Source organism: Somniosus microcephalus, unplaced genomic scaffold, assembly GCF_052327205.1.
Source record: "Somniosus microcephalus isolate GS21.2 unplaced genomic scaffold, FLI_Smic_1.0 unresolved_chr9, whole genome shotgun sequence".
Taxonomy (NCBI): domain Eukaryota; kingdom Metazoa; phylum Chordata; class Chondrichthyes; order Squaliformes; family Somniosidae; genus Somniosus; species Somniosus microcephalus.
In genome coordinates, this window is record NW_028225187.1 from 16938150 (window position 1) to 16956781 (window position 18632).

The window sequence follows — 18632 nt, forward strand, 5'->3', positions numbered from 1 at the left end:
CCCCTCACTGTAACACTGATATACCCCACACCCCTCACTGTAACACTGATATACCCCACACCCCTCACTGTAACACTGATATACCCCACACCCCTCACTGTAACACTCTGATATACCCCACACCCCTCACTGTAACACTCTGATATACCCCACACCCCTCACTGTAACACTGATATACCCCACACCCCTCACTGTAACACTGATATACCCCACACCCCTCACTGTAACACTCTGATATACCCCACACCCCTCACTGTAACACACTGATATACCCCACACCACTCACTGTAACACTGATATACCCCACACCCCTCACTGTAACACTGATATACCCCACACCCCTCACTGTAACACTGATATACCCCACACCCCTCACTGTAACACTCTGATATACCCCACACCCCTCACTGTAACACTCTGATATACCCACACCCCTCACTGTAACACTGATATACCCCACACCCCTCACTGTAACACTGATATACCCCACACCCCTCACTGTAACACTCTGATATACCCCACACCCCTCACTGTAACACTCTGATATACCCCACACCCCTCACTGTAACACTGATATACCCCACACCCCTCACTGTAACACTCTGATATACCCCACACCCCTCACTGTAACACTGATATACCCCACACCCTTCACTGTAACACTCTGATATACCCCACACCCCTCACTGTAACACTGATATACCCCACACCCCTCACTGTAACACTGATATACCCCACACCCCTCACTGTAACACTGATATACCCCACACCCCTCACTGTAACACTGATATACCCCACACCCCTCACTGTAACACTGATATACCCCACACCCCTCACTGTAACACTCTGATATACCCCACACCCCTCACTGTAACTCTGATATACCCCACACCCCTCACTGTAACACTGATATACCCCACACCACTCACTGTAACACTCTGATATATCCCACACCCCTCACTGTAACACTGATATACCCCACACCCCTCACTGTAACACTGATATACCCCACACCCCTCACTGTAACACTCTGATATACCCTACACCCCTCACTGTAACACTCTGATATACCCCACACCCCTCACTGTAACACTCTGATATACCCCACACCCCTCACTGTAACACTGATATACCCCACACCCCTCACTGTAACACTGATATACCCCACACCCCTCACTGTAACACTCTGATATACCCCACACCCCTCACTGTAACACTGATATACCCCACACCCCTCACTGTAACACTCTGATATACCCCACACCCCTCACTGTAACACTGATATACCCCACACCCCTCACTGTAACACTCTGATATACCCCACACCCCTCACTGTAACACTGATATACCCCACACCCCTCACTGTAACACTGATATACCCCACACCCCTCACTGTAACACTCTGATATACCCCACACCCCTCACTGTAACACTGATATACCCCACACCCCTCACTGTAACACTCTGATATACCCCACACCCCTCACTGTAACACTGATATACCCCACACCCCTCACTGTAACACTGATATACCCCACACCCCTCACTGTAACACTCTGATATACCCCACACCCCTCACTGTTACACTGATATACCCCACACCCCTCACTGTAACACTGATATACCCCACACCCCTCACTGTAACACTCTGATATACCCCACACCCCTCACTGTAACACTGATATACCCCACACCCCTCACTGTAACACTCTGATATACCCCACACCCCTCACTGTAACACTCTGATATACCCCACACCCCTCACTGTAACACTGATATACCCCACACCCCTCACTGTAACACTCTGATATACCCCACACCCCTCACTGTAACACTGATATATCCCACACCCCTCACTGTAACACTGATATACCCCACACCCCTCACTGTAACACTCTGATATACCCCACACCACTCACTGTAACACTCTGATATATCCCACACCCCTCACTGTAACACTGATATTACCCCACACCCCTCACTGTAACACTCTGATATACCCCAGACCCCACACTGTAACACTCTGATATACCCACACCCCTCACTGTAACACTGATATACCACACACCCCTCACTGTAACACTGATATACCCCACACCCCTCACTGTAACACTGATATACCCCACACCCCTCACTGTAACACTGATATACCCCACACCCCTCACTGTAACACTGATATACCCCACACCCCTCACTGTAACACTGATATACCCCACACCCCTCACTGTAACACTGATATACCCCACACCCCTCACTGTAACACACTGATATACCCCACACCCCTCACTGTAACACTGATATACCCCACACCCCTCACTGTAACAGTCTGATATACCCCTCACTGTAACACTGATATACCCCACACCCCTCACTGTAACACTGATATACCCCACACCCCTCACTGTAACACTCTGATATACCTCACACCCCTCATTGTAACACTCTGATATACCCCACACCCCTCACTGTAACACTCTGATATACCTCACACCCCTCACTGTAACACTCTGATATACCCCACACCCCTCACTGTAACACTGATATACCCCACACCCCTCACTGTAACACTGATATACCCCACACCCCTCACTGTAACACTGATATACCCCACACCCCTCACTGTAACACTCTGATATACCCCACACCCCTCACTGTAACACTGATATACCCCACACCCCTCACTGTAACACTGATATACCCCACACCCCTCACTGTAACACACTGATATACCCCACACCCCTCACTGTAAAACTCTGATATACCCCACACCCCTCACTGTAACACTGATATACCCCACACCCCTCACTGTAACACTCTGATATACCCCACACCCCTCAGTGTAACACTCTGATATACCCCACACCCCTCACTGTAACACTCTGATATACCCCACACCCCTCACTGTAACACTCTGATATACCCCACACCCCTCACTGTAACACTGATATACCCCACACCCCTCACTGTAACACACTGATATACCCCACACCCCTCACTGTAACACTGATATACCCCACACCCCTCACTGTAACACTCTGATATACCCCTCACTGTAACACTGATATACCCCACACCCCTCACTGTAACACTGATATACCCCACACCCCTCACTGTAACACTCTGATATACCCCACACCCCTCACTGTAACACTGATATACCCCACACCCCTCACTGTAACACTGATATACCTCACACCCCTCACTGTAACACTGATATACCCCACACCCCTCACTGTAACACTCTGATATACCCCACACCCCTCACTGTAACACTGATATACCCCACACCCCTCACTGTAACACTGATATACCCCACACCCCTCACTGTAACACTGATATACCCCACACCCCTCACTGTAACACTGATAGACCCCACACCCCTCACTGTAACACTCTGATATACCCCACACCCCTCACTGTAACACACTGATATACCCCACACCCCTCACTGTAAAACTCTGATATACCCCACACCCCTCACTGTAACACTGATATACCCCACACCCCTCACTGTAACACTCTGATATACCCCACACCCCTCAGTGTAACACTCTGATATACCCCACACCCCTCACTGTAACACTCTGATATACCCCACACCCCTCACTGTAACACACTGATATACCCCACACCCCTCACTGTAACACTGATATACCCCACACCCCTCACTGTAACACTGATATACCCCACACCCCTCACTGTAACACTCTGATATACCCCACACCCCTCACTGTAACACTGATATACCCCACACCGCTCACTGTAACACTGATATACCCCACACCGCTCACTGTAACACTGATATACCCCACACCCCTCACTGTAACACTCTGATATACCCCACACCCCTCACTGTAACACTGATATACCCCACACCCCTCACTGTAACACTGATATACCCCACACCCCTCACTGTAAAACTCTGATATACCCCACACCCCTCACTGTAACACTCTGATATACCCCACACCCCTCACTGTAACACTGATATACCCCACACCCCTCACTGTAACACTGATATACCCCACACCCCTCACTGTAACACTCTGATATACCCCACACCCCTCACTGTAACACTCTGATATACCCCACACCCCTCACTGTAACACTGATATACCCCACACCCCTCACTGTAACACTGATATACCCACACCCCTCACTGTAACACTGATATACCCCACACCCCTCACTGTAACACTGATATACCCACACCCCTCACTGTAACACTGATATACCCCACACCCCTCACTGTAACACTGATATAACCCACACCCCTCACTGTAACACTGATATACCCCACACCCCTCACTGTAACACTCTGATATACCCCACACCCCTCACTGTAACACTCTGATATACCCCACACCCCTCACTGTAACACTGATATACCCCACACCCCTCACTGTAACACTGATATACCCCACACCGCTCACTGTAACACTGATATACCCCACACCCCTCACTGTAACACTCTGATATACCCCACACCCCTCACTGTAACACTGATATACCCACACCCCTCACTGTAACACTGATATACCCCACACCCCTCACTGTAACACTCTGATATACCCCACACCCCTCACTGTAACACTCTGATATACCCCACACCCCTCACTGTAACACTCTGATATACCCCACACCCCTCACTGTAACACTCTGATATACCCACACCCCTCACTGTAACACTGATATACCCCACACCCCTCACTGTAACACTGATATACCCCACACCCCTCACTGTAACACTCTGATATACCCCACACCCCTCACTGTAACACTCTGATATACCCCACACCCCTCACTGTAACACTCTGATATACCCCACACCCCTCACTGTAACACTGATATACCCCACACCCCTCACTGTAACACTGATATACCCCACACCCCTCACTGTAACACTCTGATATACCCCACACCACTCACTGTAACACTCTGATATACCCCACACTCCTCACTGTAACACTCTGATATACCCCACACCCCTCACTGTAACACTCTGATATACCCCACACCCCTCACTGTAACACTGATATACCCCACACCCCTCACTGTAACACTGATATACCCCACACCCCTCACTGTAACACTCTGATATACCCCACACGCCTCACTGTAACACTGATATACCCCACACCCCTCAGTGTAACACTGATATACCCCACACCCCTCACTGTAACACTCTGATATACCCCACACCGCTCACTGTAACACTGATATACCCCACGCCCCTCACTGTAACACTCTGATATACCCCACACCGCTCACTGTAACACTGATATACCCCACACCCCTCACTGTAACACTGATATACCCCACACCCCTCACTGTAACACTCTGATATACCCCACACCCCTCACTGTAACACTGATATACCCCACACCCCTCACTGTAACACTGATATACCCCACACCCCTCACTGTAACACTGATATACCCCACACCCCTCACTGTAACACTGATATACCCCCGCCCCTCACTGTAACACTGATATACCCCACACCCCTCACTGTAACACTGATATACCCCACACCCCTCACTGTAACACTGATATACCCCACACCCCTCACTGTAACACTCTGATATACCCCACACCCCTCACTGTAACACTGATATACCTGTGGTAAACCACTGTTTGTATTCCACTGTGTACATGCCTGGACATGCCTCGGCTGACTCCTCCCACAAGTCCTAGTATAAAGGTGACTGCTCCCCAGCCCTTTGTATTCTGGACCGGTCGACCACTCGAGGCAGACCTTCATTCTTTTGTTAATAAAAGCCTTTAGTTACTCTCTTAACTTTCAGTCTTTTATGAGTAATTGATAGCGCATCAATTTATTAACTAAATTTTTATAATGGAGAAGATCCTCGCACCAGCATGCCTGGACTTAGATCATCGGGAGGCGGACTCATCACCAAGTTTACTCACTGGCTTAAGTGTTTCGAAAAATTCCTGACCGCCTCCGCAGCAATCAAATCGGACGAGGACAAACTGGATGTCCTGACCTCCAAAGTGAACCACCGAGTGTACTCGGTCATCCAAGACGCGACCTCGTACGCGGACGCTATCAAGCTCCTCAAGGACCAGTACACGCGCCCAGTGAACGAAGTGTACGCCAGGCACCTTCTGGGGAGTCGTAAACAACAACCTGGGGACGTCAGCCATGGCGGTAGCGATGTCCCCGATGTGGACTTCCTTGGGAAGACAAACATTTTCTCATGAGGGGTGGCGTTAGTGGCAGTGCAGAGCAGTGACCGAATAGAGTGGAGCGCATCGGGGGAGGCCGCCCTGCTAGCCTTAAAGTCTAGGGGCCTTCCAACCTCCCGCTGGCAGGATGTGCTCCCCGATGCGCTCCACTCTATTCGGTCACTGCTCTGCACTGCCACTAACGCCACCCCTCATGAGTAAATGTTTGTCTTCCCAAGGAAGTCCACATCAGGGACATCGCTACCGCCATGGCTGACGTCCCCAGGGCCGGTCCTACTGAGAAGGCACGTGAGGACCCATAAAACGGACCCCCTGGTCGAGAGGGTCGACCTCCTCCACGCCAACCCCCAGTATGCTTACATTGCATACCTGGACGGGCGGGAGGACACAGTCTCCATAAGAGACCTTGCACCCTCGGGGGCCGCAGTAACCCACTACTCACTACCACCCCCCCCCACGACCCGATATCCAGCCCCAGCAGACGGCAGGCCTGGGCCCAGCGACCCGCTCGACATCTACGAGGACGACACGCCTGTGCCACAGCCTACGCAGGACTCGACGCCGGAAGCTCCACTACCCCTGCCGTCGCCACGCCGATCACAGCGGCAGACAAGACCTCCGGAGAGACTCCAATACACTAACTTTTAATACACTTCACCCCGCCGGACTCAATTTTAAACAAGGGGTGAATGTGGTAAACCACTGTTTGTATTCCACTGTGTACATGCCTGGACATGCCTCGGCTGACTCCTCCCACAAGTCCTAGTATAAAGGTGACTGCTCCCCAGCCCTTTGTATTCTGGACCGGTCGACCACTCGAGGCAGACCTTCATTCTTTTGTTAATAAAAGCCTTTAGTTACTCTCTTAACTCTCAGGCCGAGAAATTGGGTTCTGGTCTTGCCAGGGCTGTAGCGCCAGAAAGTTTGCGCCAGCGGTAATGCGGCAGCGCCCGACGAAAATTCGGGTGCGCCGGGCCCAGACGGCGGCGGGCGCTAAAACCCTCCTTTAGCGCCTCAAAACGGGCGTGAACTTGGGTTTCCCGGCGCTAATCCCCCGCTGCGGCACCCGATGCGGTGCGGCAGGCGGGGGAACTGCAGGCCTCCTCCTCCTGTTAAGGAGGGGCTGCCTGCAGCCGACAACTGTCCGGCGGATTGACCCGACATCTGAGCCCGGCACCTCGGGGAAGTGCCGGGCTCGCATGAGACACTGATCAGGGCCGCGGGGGGGGGGAATGCAGGAGTCCGGGAAGGGCGGTGCGGGCAGGCGGCCGCCGGGAACGCAGCCGGCCGCCGCTCCACCTTTATGCGCCGGCGCACACTGGGGGAAGACTCTGTTGCCAGAGTCTTAGTTGCGCCTGCCACGGGCGAGGCGGGCGCAACTGAATTTCGGCTTGGGGCCGGGTTACCACGGCAACCGGGACGCTGCGCACACCGATGACGTCATCGGTGCCGGCGCAGCGCTACCGGTCTACCGCCGCGGAAGGGCCCCAGGCAATTTAGGAACCGGCGCCAATTGCAGCGCTAGGCCCTCTAGCGCCGCAAAATCGGCGCTAAGGGCACTGAATTTCTAGGCCTCAGTCTTTTATGTGTAATTGATAGCGCATCAATACCCCACACCCCTCACTGTAACACTGATATACCCCACACCCCTCACTGTAACACTGATATACCCCACACCCCTCACTGTAACACTCTGATACACCCCACACCCCTCACTGTAACACTGATATACCCCACACCCCTCACTGTAACACTGATATACCCCACACCCCTCACTGTAACACTGATATACCCCACACCCCTCGCTGTAACACTCTGATATACCCCACACCCCTCACTGTAACACTGATATACCCCACACCCCTCACTGTAACACTGATATACCCCACACCCCTCACTGTAACACTGATATACCCCACACCCCTCACTGTAACACTGATATACCCCACACCCCTCACTGTAACACTGATATACCCCACACCCCTCACTGTAACACTGATATACCCCACACCCCTCACTGTAACACTGATATACCCCACACCCCTCACGGTAACACTGATATACCCCACACCCCTCACTGTAACACTGATATACCCCACACCCCTCACTGTAACACTGATATACCCCACACCCCTCACTGTAACACTCTGATATACCCCACACACCTCACTGTAACACTGATATACCCCACACCCCTCACTGTAACACTGATATACCCCACACCCCTCACTGTAACACTGATATACCCCACACCCCTCACTGTAACACTGATATACCCCACACCCCTCACTGTAACACTGATATACCCCACACCCCTCACTGTAACACTGATATACCCCACACCCCTCACTGTAACACTGATATACCCCACACCCCTCACTGTAACACTGATATACCCCACACCCCTCACTGTAACACTCTGATATACCCCACACCCCTCACTGTAACACTGATATACCCCACACCCCTCACTGTAACACTGATATACCCCTCACCCCTCACTGTAACACTGATATACCCCACACCCCTCACTGTAACACTGATATACCCCACACCCCTCACTGTAACACTCTGATATACACCACACCCCTCACTGTAACACTGATATACCCCACACCCCTCACTGTAACACTCTGATATACACCACACCCCTCACTGTAACACTGATATACCCCACACCCCTCACTGTAACACTGATATACCTCACACCCTCACTGTAACACTGATATACCCCACACTCCTCACTGTAACACTCTGATATACCCCACGCTCCTCACTGTAACACTGATATACCCCACACCCCTCACTGTAACACTGATATACCCCACACCCCTCACTGTAACACTCTGATATACCCCACACCCCTCACTGTAACACTGATATACCCCACACCCTCACTGTAACACTGATATACCCCACACCCCTCACTGTAACACTGATATACCCCACACCCCTCACTGTAACACTGATATACCCCACACCCCTCACTGTAACACTGATATACCCCACACCCTCACTGTAACACTGATATACCCACACCCCTCACTGTAACACTGATATACCCCACACCCCTCACTGTAACACTCTGATATACCCCACACCCCTCACTGTAACACTGATATACCCCACACCCCTCACTGTAACACTGATATACCCCTCACCCCTCACTGTAACACTGATATACCCCACACCCCTCACTGTAACACTGATATACCCCACACCCCTCACTGTAACACTCTGATATACACCACACCCCTCACTGTAACACTGATATACCCCACACCCCTCACTGTAACACTCTGATATACACCACACCCCTCACTGTAAAACTGATATACCCCACACCCCTCACTGTAACACTGATATACCCCACACCCCTCACTGTAACACTGATATACGCCACACCCCTCACTGTAACACTCTGATATACCCCACACCCCTCACTGTAACATTGATATACCCCACACCCCTCACTGTAACACTGATATACCCCACACCCCTCACTGTAACACTGATATACCCCACACCCCTCGCTGTAACACTGATATACCCCACACCCCTCACTGTAACACTGATATACCCCACACCCCTCACTGTAACACTGATATACCCCACACCCCTCACTGTAACACTCTGATATACCCCACACCCCTCACTGTAACACTGATATACCCCACACCCCTCACTGTAACACTGATATACCCACACCCCTCACTGTAACACTGATATACCCCACACCCCTCACGGTAACACTCTGATATACCCCACACCCCTCACTGTAACACACTGATATACCCCACACCCCTCACTGTAACACTCTGATATACCCCACACCCCTCACTGTAACACTGATATACCCCACACCCCTCACTGTAACACTCTGATATACCCCACACCCCTCACTGTAACACTGATATACCCCACACCCCTCACTGTAACACTGATATACCCCACACCCCTCACTGTAACACTCTGATATACCCCACACCCCTCACTGTAACACACTGATATACCACACACCCCTCACTGTAACACTGATATACCCCACACCCCTCACTGTAACACTGATATACCCCACACCCCTCACTGTAACACTGATATACCCCACACCCCTCACTGTAACACTGATATACCCCACACCCCTCACTGTAACACTCTGATATACCCCACACCCCTCACGGTAACACTCTGATATACCCCACACCCCTCACTGTAACACTGATATACCCCACACCCCTCACTGTAACACTGATATACCTCACACCCCTCACTGTAACACTCTGATATACCCCACACCCCTCACTGTAACACACTGATATACCCCACACCCCTCACTGTAACACTGATATACCCCACACCCCTCACTGTAACACTCTGATATACCCCACACCCCTCACTGTAACACACTGATATACCCCACACCCCTCACTGTAACACTGATATACCCCACACCCCTCACTGTAACACACTGATATACCCACACCCCTCACTGTAACACTGATATACCCCACACCCCTCACTGTAACACTGATATACCTCACACCCCTCACTGTAACACTGATATACCCCACACCGCTCACTGTAACACTGATATACCCCACACCCCTCACTGTAACACTGATATACCTCACACCCCTCACTGTAACACTGATATACCCCACACCCCTCACTGTAACACTGATATACCCCACACCTCTCACTGTAACACTGATATACCCCACACCCCTCACTGTAACACTGATATACCCCACACCCCTCACTGTAACACTGATATACCCCACACCCCTCACTGTAACACTCTGATATACCCCACACCCCTCACTGTAACACTGATATACCCCACACCCCTCACTGTAACACTGATATACCCCACACCCCTCACTGTAACACTCTGATATACCCCACACCACTCACTGTAACACTGATATACCTCACACCCCTCACTGTAACACTGATATACCCCACACCCCTCACTGTAACACACTGATATACCCCACACCCCTCACTGCAACACTCTGATATACCCCACACCCCTCACTGTAACACTGATATACCCCACACCCCTCACTCTAACACTCTGATATACCCCACACCCCTCACTGTAACACTGATATACCCCACACCCCTCACTGTAACACTCTGATATATCCCACACCCCTCACTGTAACACTGATATACCCCACACCACTCACTTTAACACTGATATAGCCCACACCCCTCACTGTAACACTCTGATATACCCCACACCCCTCACGGTAACACTGATATACCCCTCACTGTAACACTGATATACCCCACACACCTCACTGTAACACTGATATACCCCACACCCCTCACTGTAACACACTGATATACCCCACACCCCTCACTGTAACACTCTGATATACCCCACACCCCTCACTGTAACACTGATATACCCCACACCCCTCACTGTAACACTCTGATATACCCCACACCCCTCACTGTAACACTCTGATATACCCCACACCCCTCACTGTAACACTGATATACCCCACACCCCTCACTGTAACACTGATATACCCCACACCCCTCACTGTAACACTCTGATATACCCCACACCCCTCACTGTAACACACTGATATACCACACACCCCTCACTGTAACACTGATATACCCCACACCCCTCACTGTAACACTGATATACCTCACACCCCTCAATGTAACACACTGATATACCCCACACCCCTCACTGTAACACTGATATACCCCACACCCCTCACTGTAACACTGATATACCCCACACCCCTCACTGTAACACTGATATACCCCACACCCCTCACTGTAACACTGATATACCCCACACCCCTCACTGTAACACTCTGATATACCCCACACCCCTCACGGTAACACTCTGATATACCCCACACCCCTCACTGTAACACACTGATATACCCACACCCCTCACTGTAACACTGATATACCCCACACCCCTCACTGTAACACTGATATACCTCACACCCCTCACTGTAACACTGATATACCCCACACCGCTCACTGTAACACTGATATACCCCACACCCCTCACTGTAATACTGATATACCCCACACCCCTCACTGTAACACTGATATACCCCACACCCCTCACTGTAACACTGATATACCTCACACCCCTCACTGTAACACTGATATACCCCACACCGCTCACTGTAACACTGATATACCCCACACCCCTCACTGTAATACTGATATACCCCACACCCCTCACTGTAACACTGATATACCCCACACCCCTCACTGTAACACTGATATACCCCACACCCGTCACTGTAACACTGATATGCCCCATGCCCCTCACTGTAACACTCTGATATACCCCACACCCGTCACTGTAACACTGATATACCCCACACCCCTCACTGTAACACTCTGATATACCCCACACCCCTCACTGTAACACTGATATACCCCACACGCCTCAGTGTAACACTGATATACCCCACACCCCTCACTGTAACATTCTGATATACCCCTCACTGTAACACTGATATACCCCACACCCCTCACTGTAACACTCTGATATACCCCACACCCCTCACTGTAACACTCTGATATACCCCACACCCCTCACGGTAACACTCTGATATACCCCACACCCCTCACTGTAACACACTGATATACCCCACACCCCTCACTGTAACACTGATATACCTCACACCCCTCACTGTAACACTGATATACCCCACACCACTCACTGTAACACTCTGATATACCCCACACCCCTCACGGTAACACACTGATATACCCCACACCCCTCACTGTAACACACTGATATACCCCACACCCCTCACTGTAACACTGATATACCTCACACCCCTCACTGTAACACTGATATACCCCACACCACTCACTGTAACACTCTGATATACCCCACACCCCTCACTGTAACTCTGATATACCCCACACCCCTCACTGTAACACTCTGATATCCCCACACCCCTCACTGTAACACTGATATACCCCACACCCCTCACTGTAACACTGATATACCCCACACCCCTCAATGTAACTCTGATATACCCCACACCCCGAACTGTAACACTCTGATATACCCCACACCCCTCAGTGTAACACTCTGATATACCCCACACCCCTCACTGTAACACTGATATACCCCACACCCCTCACTGTAACACCCTGATATACCCCACACCCCTCACTGTAACACTGATATACCCCACACCCCTCACTGTAACACCCTGATATACCCCACACCCCTCACTGTAACACTGATATACCCCACACCCTTCACTGTAACACTGATATACCCCACACTCCTCACTATAACACTCTGATATACCCACTGATATACCCCACACCCCTCACTGTAACACTCTGATATACCCCACACCCCTCACTGTAACACTGATATACCCCACACCCTCACTGTAACACTCTGATATACCCCACACCCCTCACTGTAACACTCTGATATACCCCACACCCCTCACTGTAACACTCTGATATAACCACACCCCTCACTGTAATACTCTGATATACTCCACACCCCTCACTGTAACACTGATATACCCCACACCCCTCACTGTAACACTGATATACCCCACAACCCTCACTGTAACACTGATATACCCCACACCCCTCACTGTAACACTGATATACCCCACAGCCCTCACTGTAACACAGATATACCCACACCCCTCACTGTAACACTGATATACCCCACACCCTCACTGTAACACTGATATACCCCACACCCCTCACTAACACTGATATACCCCACACCCCTCACTGTAACACTGATATACCCCACAGCCCTCACTGTAACACAGATATACCCCACACCCCTCACTGTAACACTGATATACCCCACACCCCTCACTGTAACACTGATATACCCCACACCCCTCACTAACACTGATATACCCCACACCCTCACTGTAACACTGATATACCCCACACCCCTCACTGTAACACTCTGATATACCCCACACCCTCACTGTAACACTGATATACCCCACACCCCTCACTGTAACACTCTGATATACCCCACACCCCTCACTGTAACACTGATATACCCCACACCCCTCACTGTAACACTGATATACCCCACACCCCTCACTGTAACACTGATATACCCCACAGCCCTCACTGTAACACAGATATACCCCACACCCCTCACTGTAACACTGATATACCCCACACCCCTCACTGTAACACTGATATACCCCACACCCCTCACTAACACTGATATACCCCACACCCCTCACTGTAACACTGATATACCCCACACCCCTCACTGTAACACTCTGATATACCCCACACCCCTCACTGTAACACTCTGATATACCCCACACCCCTCACTGTAACTGTCTGATATACCCCACACCCCTCACTGTAACACTGATATACCCCACACCCCTCACTGTAACACTCTGATAAACCCCACGCCCCTCACTGTAACACTGATATACCCCACACCCCTCACTGTAATACTGATATACCCCACACCCCTCACTGTAACACGCTGATATACCCCACACCCCTCACTGTAACACTGATATACCCCACACCCCTCACTGTAACACTGATATACCCCACACCCCTCACTGTAACACTCTGATATACCCCACACCCCTCACTGTAACACTGATATACCCCACACTCCTCACTGTAACACTAATATACCCCACACCCCTCACTGTAACACTGATATACCTCACACCCCTCACTGTAACACTGATATACCCCACACCCCTCACTGTAACACTGATATACCCCACACCCCTCACTGTAACACTGATATACCCCACACCCCTCACTGTAACACTGATATACCCCACACCCCTCACTGTAACACTGATATACCCCACACCCCTCACTGTAACACTGATATCCCCCACACCCCTCACTGTAACACTGATATACCCCACACCCCTCACTGTAACACTGATATACCCCACACCCCTCACTGTAACACTCTCTAATATAACACACACAGACTCTCTCGCTGTTGGGGCTGGAGACACACAGGAAAGCTGTCTCCGAGCGCAAGGTTAACCTGCCAAATTTCACACTCGGCGTATTACCTGCCTGAGGGGAGATAAGTGAGCAGTGATTGGGAGGCGCAGGGATGACCCAGTTTACTCTCTGTCGGAAGGCTTTCTATTGGCAAACTTCAAAGACACTGTCGGCAGGAGTTAATTGGGAGAGAATTTGAATAAACTGCAGCATCTGCCCACCTAGTGAGAGATCAGAGAGAGAGAGAGACAGAGAGAGACAAGCTAAGCCAAACAACCCCAGATTTCAAGGAATTGGATGACCTGTCAAAATTGAGATTAGTCCTAGGAGAAGGAGACAGACCATACCTTGGGGCCCAATATGTAACAACATGTCACAACCTGAGGACTATTTAAAATTAAGACTGTGTAAAATTAATATTGAACGTACCAAATGAAGTACAAAGACTGTTTAAAATTAATATTGTTTAAAAGTAATATTGTATGTACCCAACAAATGTCAAATCGATTGACACCTACAGAATGTTGGAAAACTGTACCTTTTTGCTATGTAAGCTTTGGCAATATGGTTCTCTGTAAACTTTCATGCCAATAAAGCATTTGAACTGAACTGAACTGAACTGAGAGAGAGAGGGGGAGAGAGAGAGACAGAGAGAGGGAGAGAGAGAGAGAGAGAGAGAGAGACAGAGAGAGAGCGGGAGAGAGAGAGACAGAGAGAGAGAGAGACAGAGAGAGAGAGAGAGACAGACAGAGAGAGGGAGAGAGAGAGAGACAGAGAGGGAGAGACAGAGAGAGAGAGAGAGAGACAGAGAGAGAGGGAGAGAGAGAGACAGAGAGAGAGAGAGACAGAGACAGAGAGAGAGACAGAGAGAGAGAGAGGGAGAGAGAGAGAGACAGAGAGAGAGACAGAGAGCGGGAGAGAGAGAGAGAGAGTGTGAGAGAGGTGGATGGAGAGTGGGAGGGACAGATGGAGGGTGAGGGGGAGAGAGAGAGAGGGAGAGAGAGAGAGAGAGACAGAGAGAGAGTGTGAGAGAGAGGTGGAGGGAGAGTGGAGGGACAGATGGAGGGTGAGGGAGAGGGAGAGAGAGAGGGAGAGAGAGAGACAGACAGAGACAGAGAGAGAGAGAGAGAGGGAGAGGGAGAGAGACAGGGGGAGGGTGAGGGAGAGGGACAGGGGGAGTGACGGGGAGGGAGGCGGGTGGAGTGTGAGGGCGGTCCTGGGCACTCACCTCTTTCAGGAGGAAGGAGGAGGCGGCGAAAGCGAAAGACCATCCATAGCGATACTGGAAAAAGTGCTCGGGCCCCGCGCGGGCGGTTCATGACCTCATCGTTGATGCTCGATATGTACAAGACCAGACCCACAACCAATGAGAGACCTGGGGGGAGGGCAGACACAGCGTTACAATGTAGCTGGTGTGGGTCAGACCGCCCCACCCTTCAACCCCCGACTCCCGACCCCCTAACCCCTGACCCCTTACCCCCCAACCCCCGACCCCTCACCCCCCGACTCCCCGACCCCTCAACCCCCGACTCCTGACTCCCCAACCCCCGACCCCTCACCCCCCGACCCCTCACCCCGACTCCCCACCCCCCAACCCCCGCCCCCTCACCCCCAACCCCCGACTCCCCCCCGACCCCTCACCCCCGAACGCCCGACTCCCCACCCTTCAAACCCCGACTCCCCACCCCCCGACTCCCCACCCTCGACCCCTGACTCCGACCCCCGACTCCCCAGCCCCCAACCCCTGACCCCTCACCCCCCGACTCCTCACCCCCGACTCCCCACCCCCGACCCCTCACCCCCGAACGCCCGACTCCCCACCCTTCAACCCCCGACTCCCCACCCCTTGACCCCTGACCCCTCAAACCCCGACTCCCCACCCCCGACCCCTCACCCCCGAATGCCCGACTCCCCACCCTTCAACCCCCGACTCCCCACCCCTTGACCCCTCAAACCCCGACCCCTCACCCCCCCGACTCCCCACCCCCCAGCCCCCGACTCCCCACTCCCCAGCCCCCGACTCCCCACCCTTCAACCCCCGACTCCCCGACTCCCCAACCCCCGACTCCGCACCCCCCAACCCCCGACTCCCCACCCCTCAACCCCTGACCACTCAAAGCAAACCCCCAGACAGAGGATACGAAATGTTCCCCCACCATCTACATCCTGGGGGTCACCATTGACCAGAAACTGAACTGGACCAGCCACATAAATACTGCGGCAACAAGAGCAGGTCAGAAGCTGGGTATTCTGTGGCGAGTGTCTCACCTCCTGACTCCCCAAAGCCTTTCCACCATCTACAAGGCACAAGTCAGGAGTGTGATGGAATACTCTCCACTTGCCTGGATGAGTGCAGCTCCAACAACACTCAAGAAGCTCGACACCATCCAGGACAAAGCAGCCCGCTTGATCGGCACCCCATCCACCACCTTAAACATTCACTCCCTCCACCGCCGGCGCACCGTGGCTGCAGTGTGTACCATCTACAAGATGCACTGCAGCAACTCGCCAAGGCTTCTTCGGCAGCACCTCCCAAACCCGCGACCTCTTCCACCTAGAAGGACAAGGGCAGCAGGCGCACGGGGAACACCGCCACCTCCAAGTTCCCCTCCAAGTCACACACCATCCCGACTTGGAAATATATCGGCCGATCCTTCATCGTCGCTGGGTCAAAATCCTGGAACTCCCTCCCTAACAGCACTGTGGGAGTACCTTCACCACACGGACTGCAGCGGTTCAAGAAGGCGGCTCACCACCACCTTCTAGAAACATAGAAAAATAGGAGCAGGAGTCGGCCATTCGGCCCTTCGAGTCTGCTCCGCCATTCAATACGATCATGGCTGATCCTCTATCTCAATACCATATTCCCGCTCTCTCCCCATACCCCTTGATGCCTTTTGTGTCTAGAAATCTATCCATCTCCTTCTTCAATATATTCAGTGACTTGGCCTCCACAGCCTTCTGTGGTAGAGAATTCCACAGGTTCACCACCCTCTGAGTGAAGAAATTTCTCCTCATCTCAGTCCTAAATGTCCTACCCCGTATCCTGAGACTGTGACTCCTCGTTCTAGACCCCCCCAGCCAGGGGAAACATCCTCCCCGCATCCAGTCTGTCTAGCCCGGTTAGAATTTTATACGTTTCAATGAGATCCCCTCTCATTCTTCTAAACTCCAGTGAATACAGGCCTAGTCGACCCAATCGCTCCTCATACGACAGTCCTGCCCATCCCAGGAATCAGTCTGGTGAACCTTCGCTGCACTCCCTCTAGGGCAAGTATATCCTTTCTTAGGTAAGGCGACCAAAACTGCACCCAGTACTCCAGGTGTGGTCTCACCAAGGCCCTGTATAACTGTAGTAAGACATCCTTGCTCCTGTACTCGAATCCTCTTGCAATGAAGGCCAACATACCATTTGCCTTCCTAAC

At 51.7% G+C, this 18632-nt stretch overlaps 1 pseudogene across 1 annotated transcript in view; it reads right to left on the reverse strand.

Annotated features, from left to right (window-relative positions):
* The window catches only part of LOC147084832 (uncharacterized), a 97697-nt pseudogene that overhangs the window by 70851 nt on the left and 8214 nt on the right, over window positions 1-18632 (reverse strand). Inside the window, exon 4 of the transcript XR_015075829.1 lies at window positions 16222-16582. The product of XR_015075829.1 is annotated as an uncharacterized LOC147084832 (transcript). The remainder of the gene's footprint in view (window positions 1-16221; window positions 16583-18632) is intronic.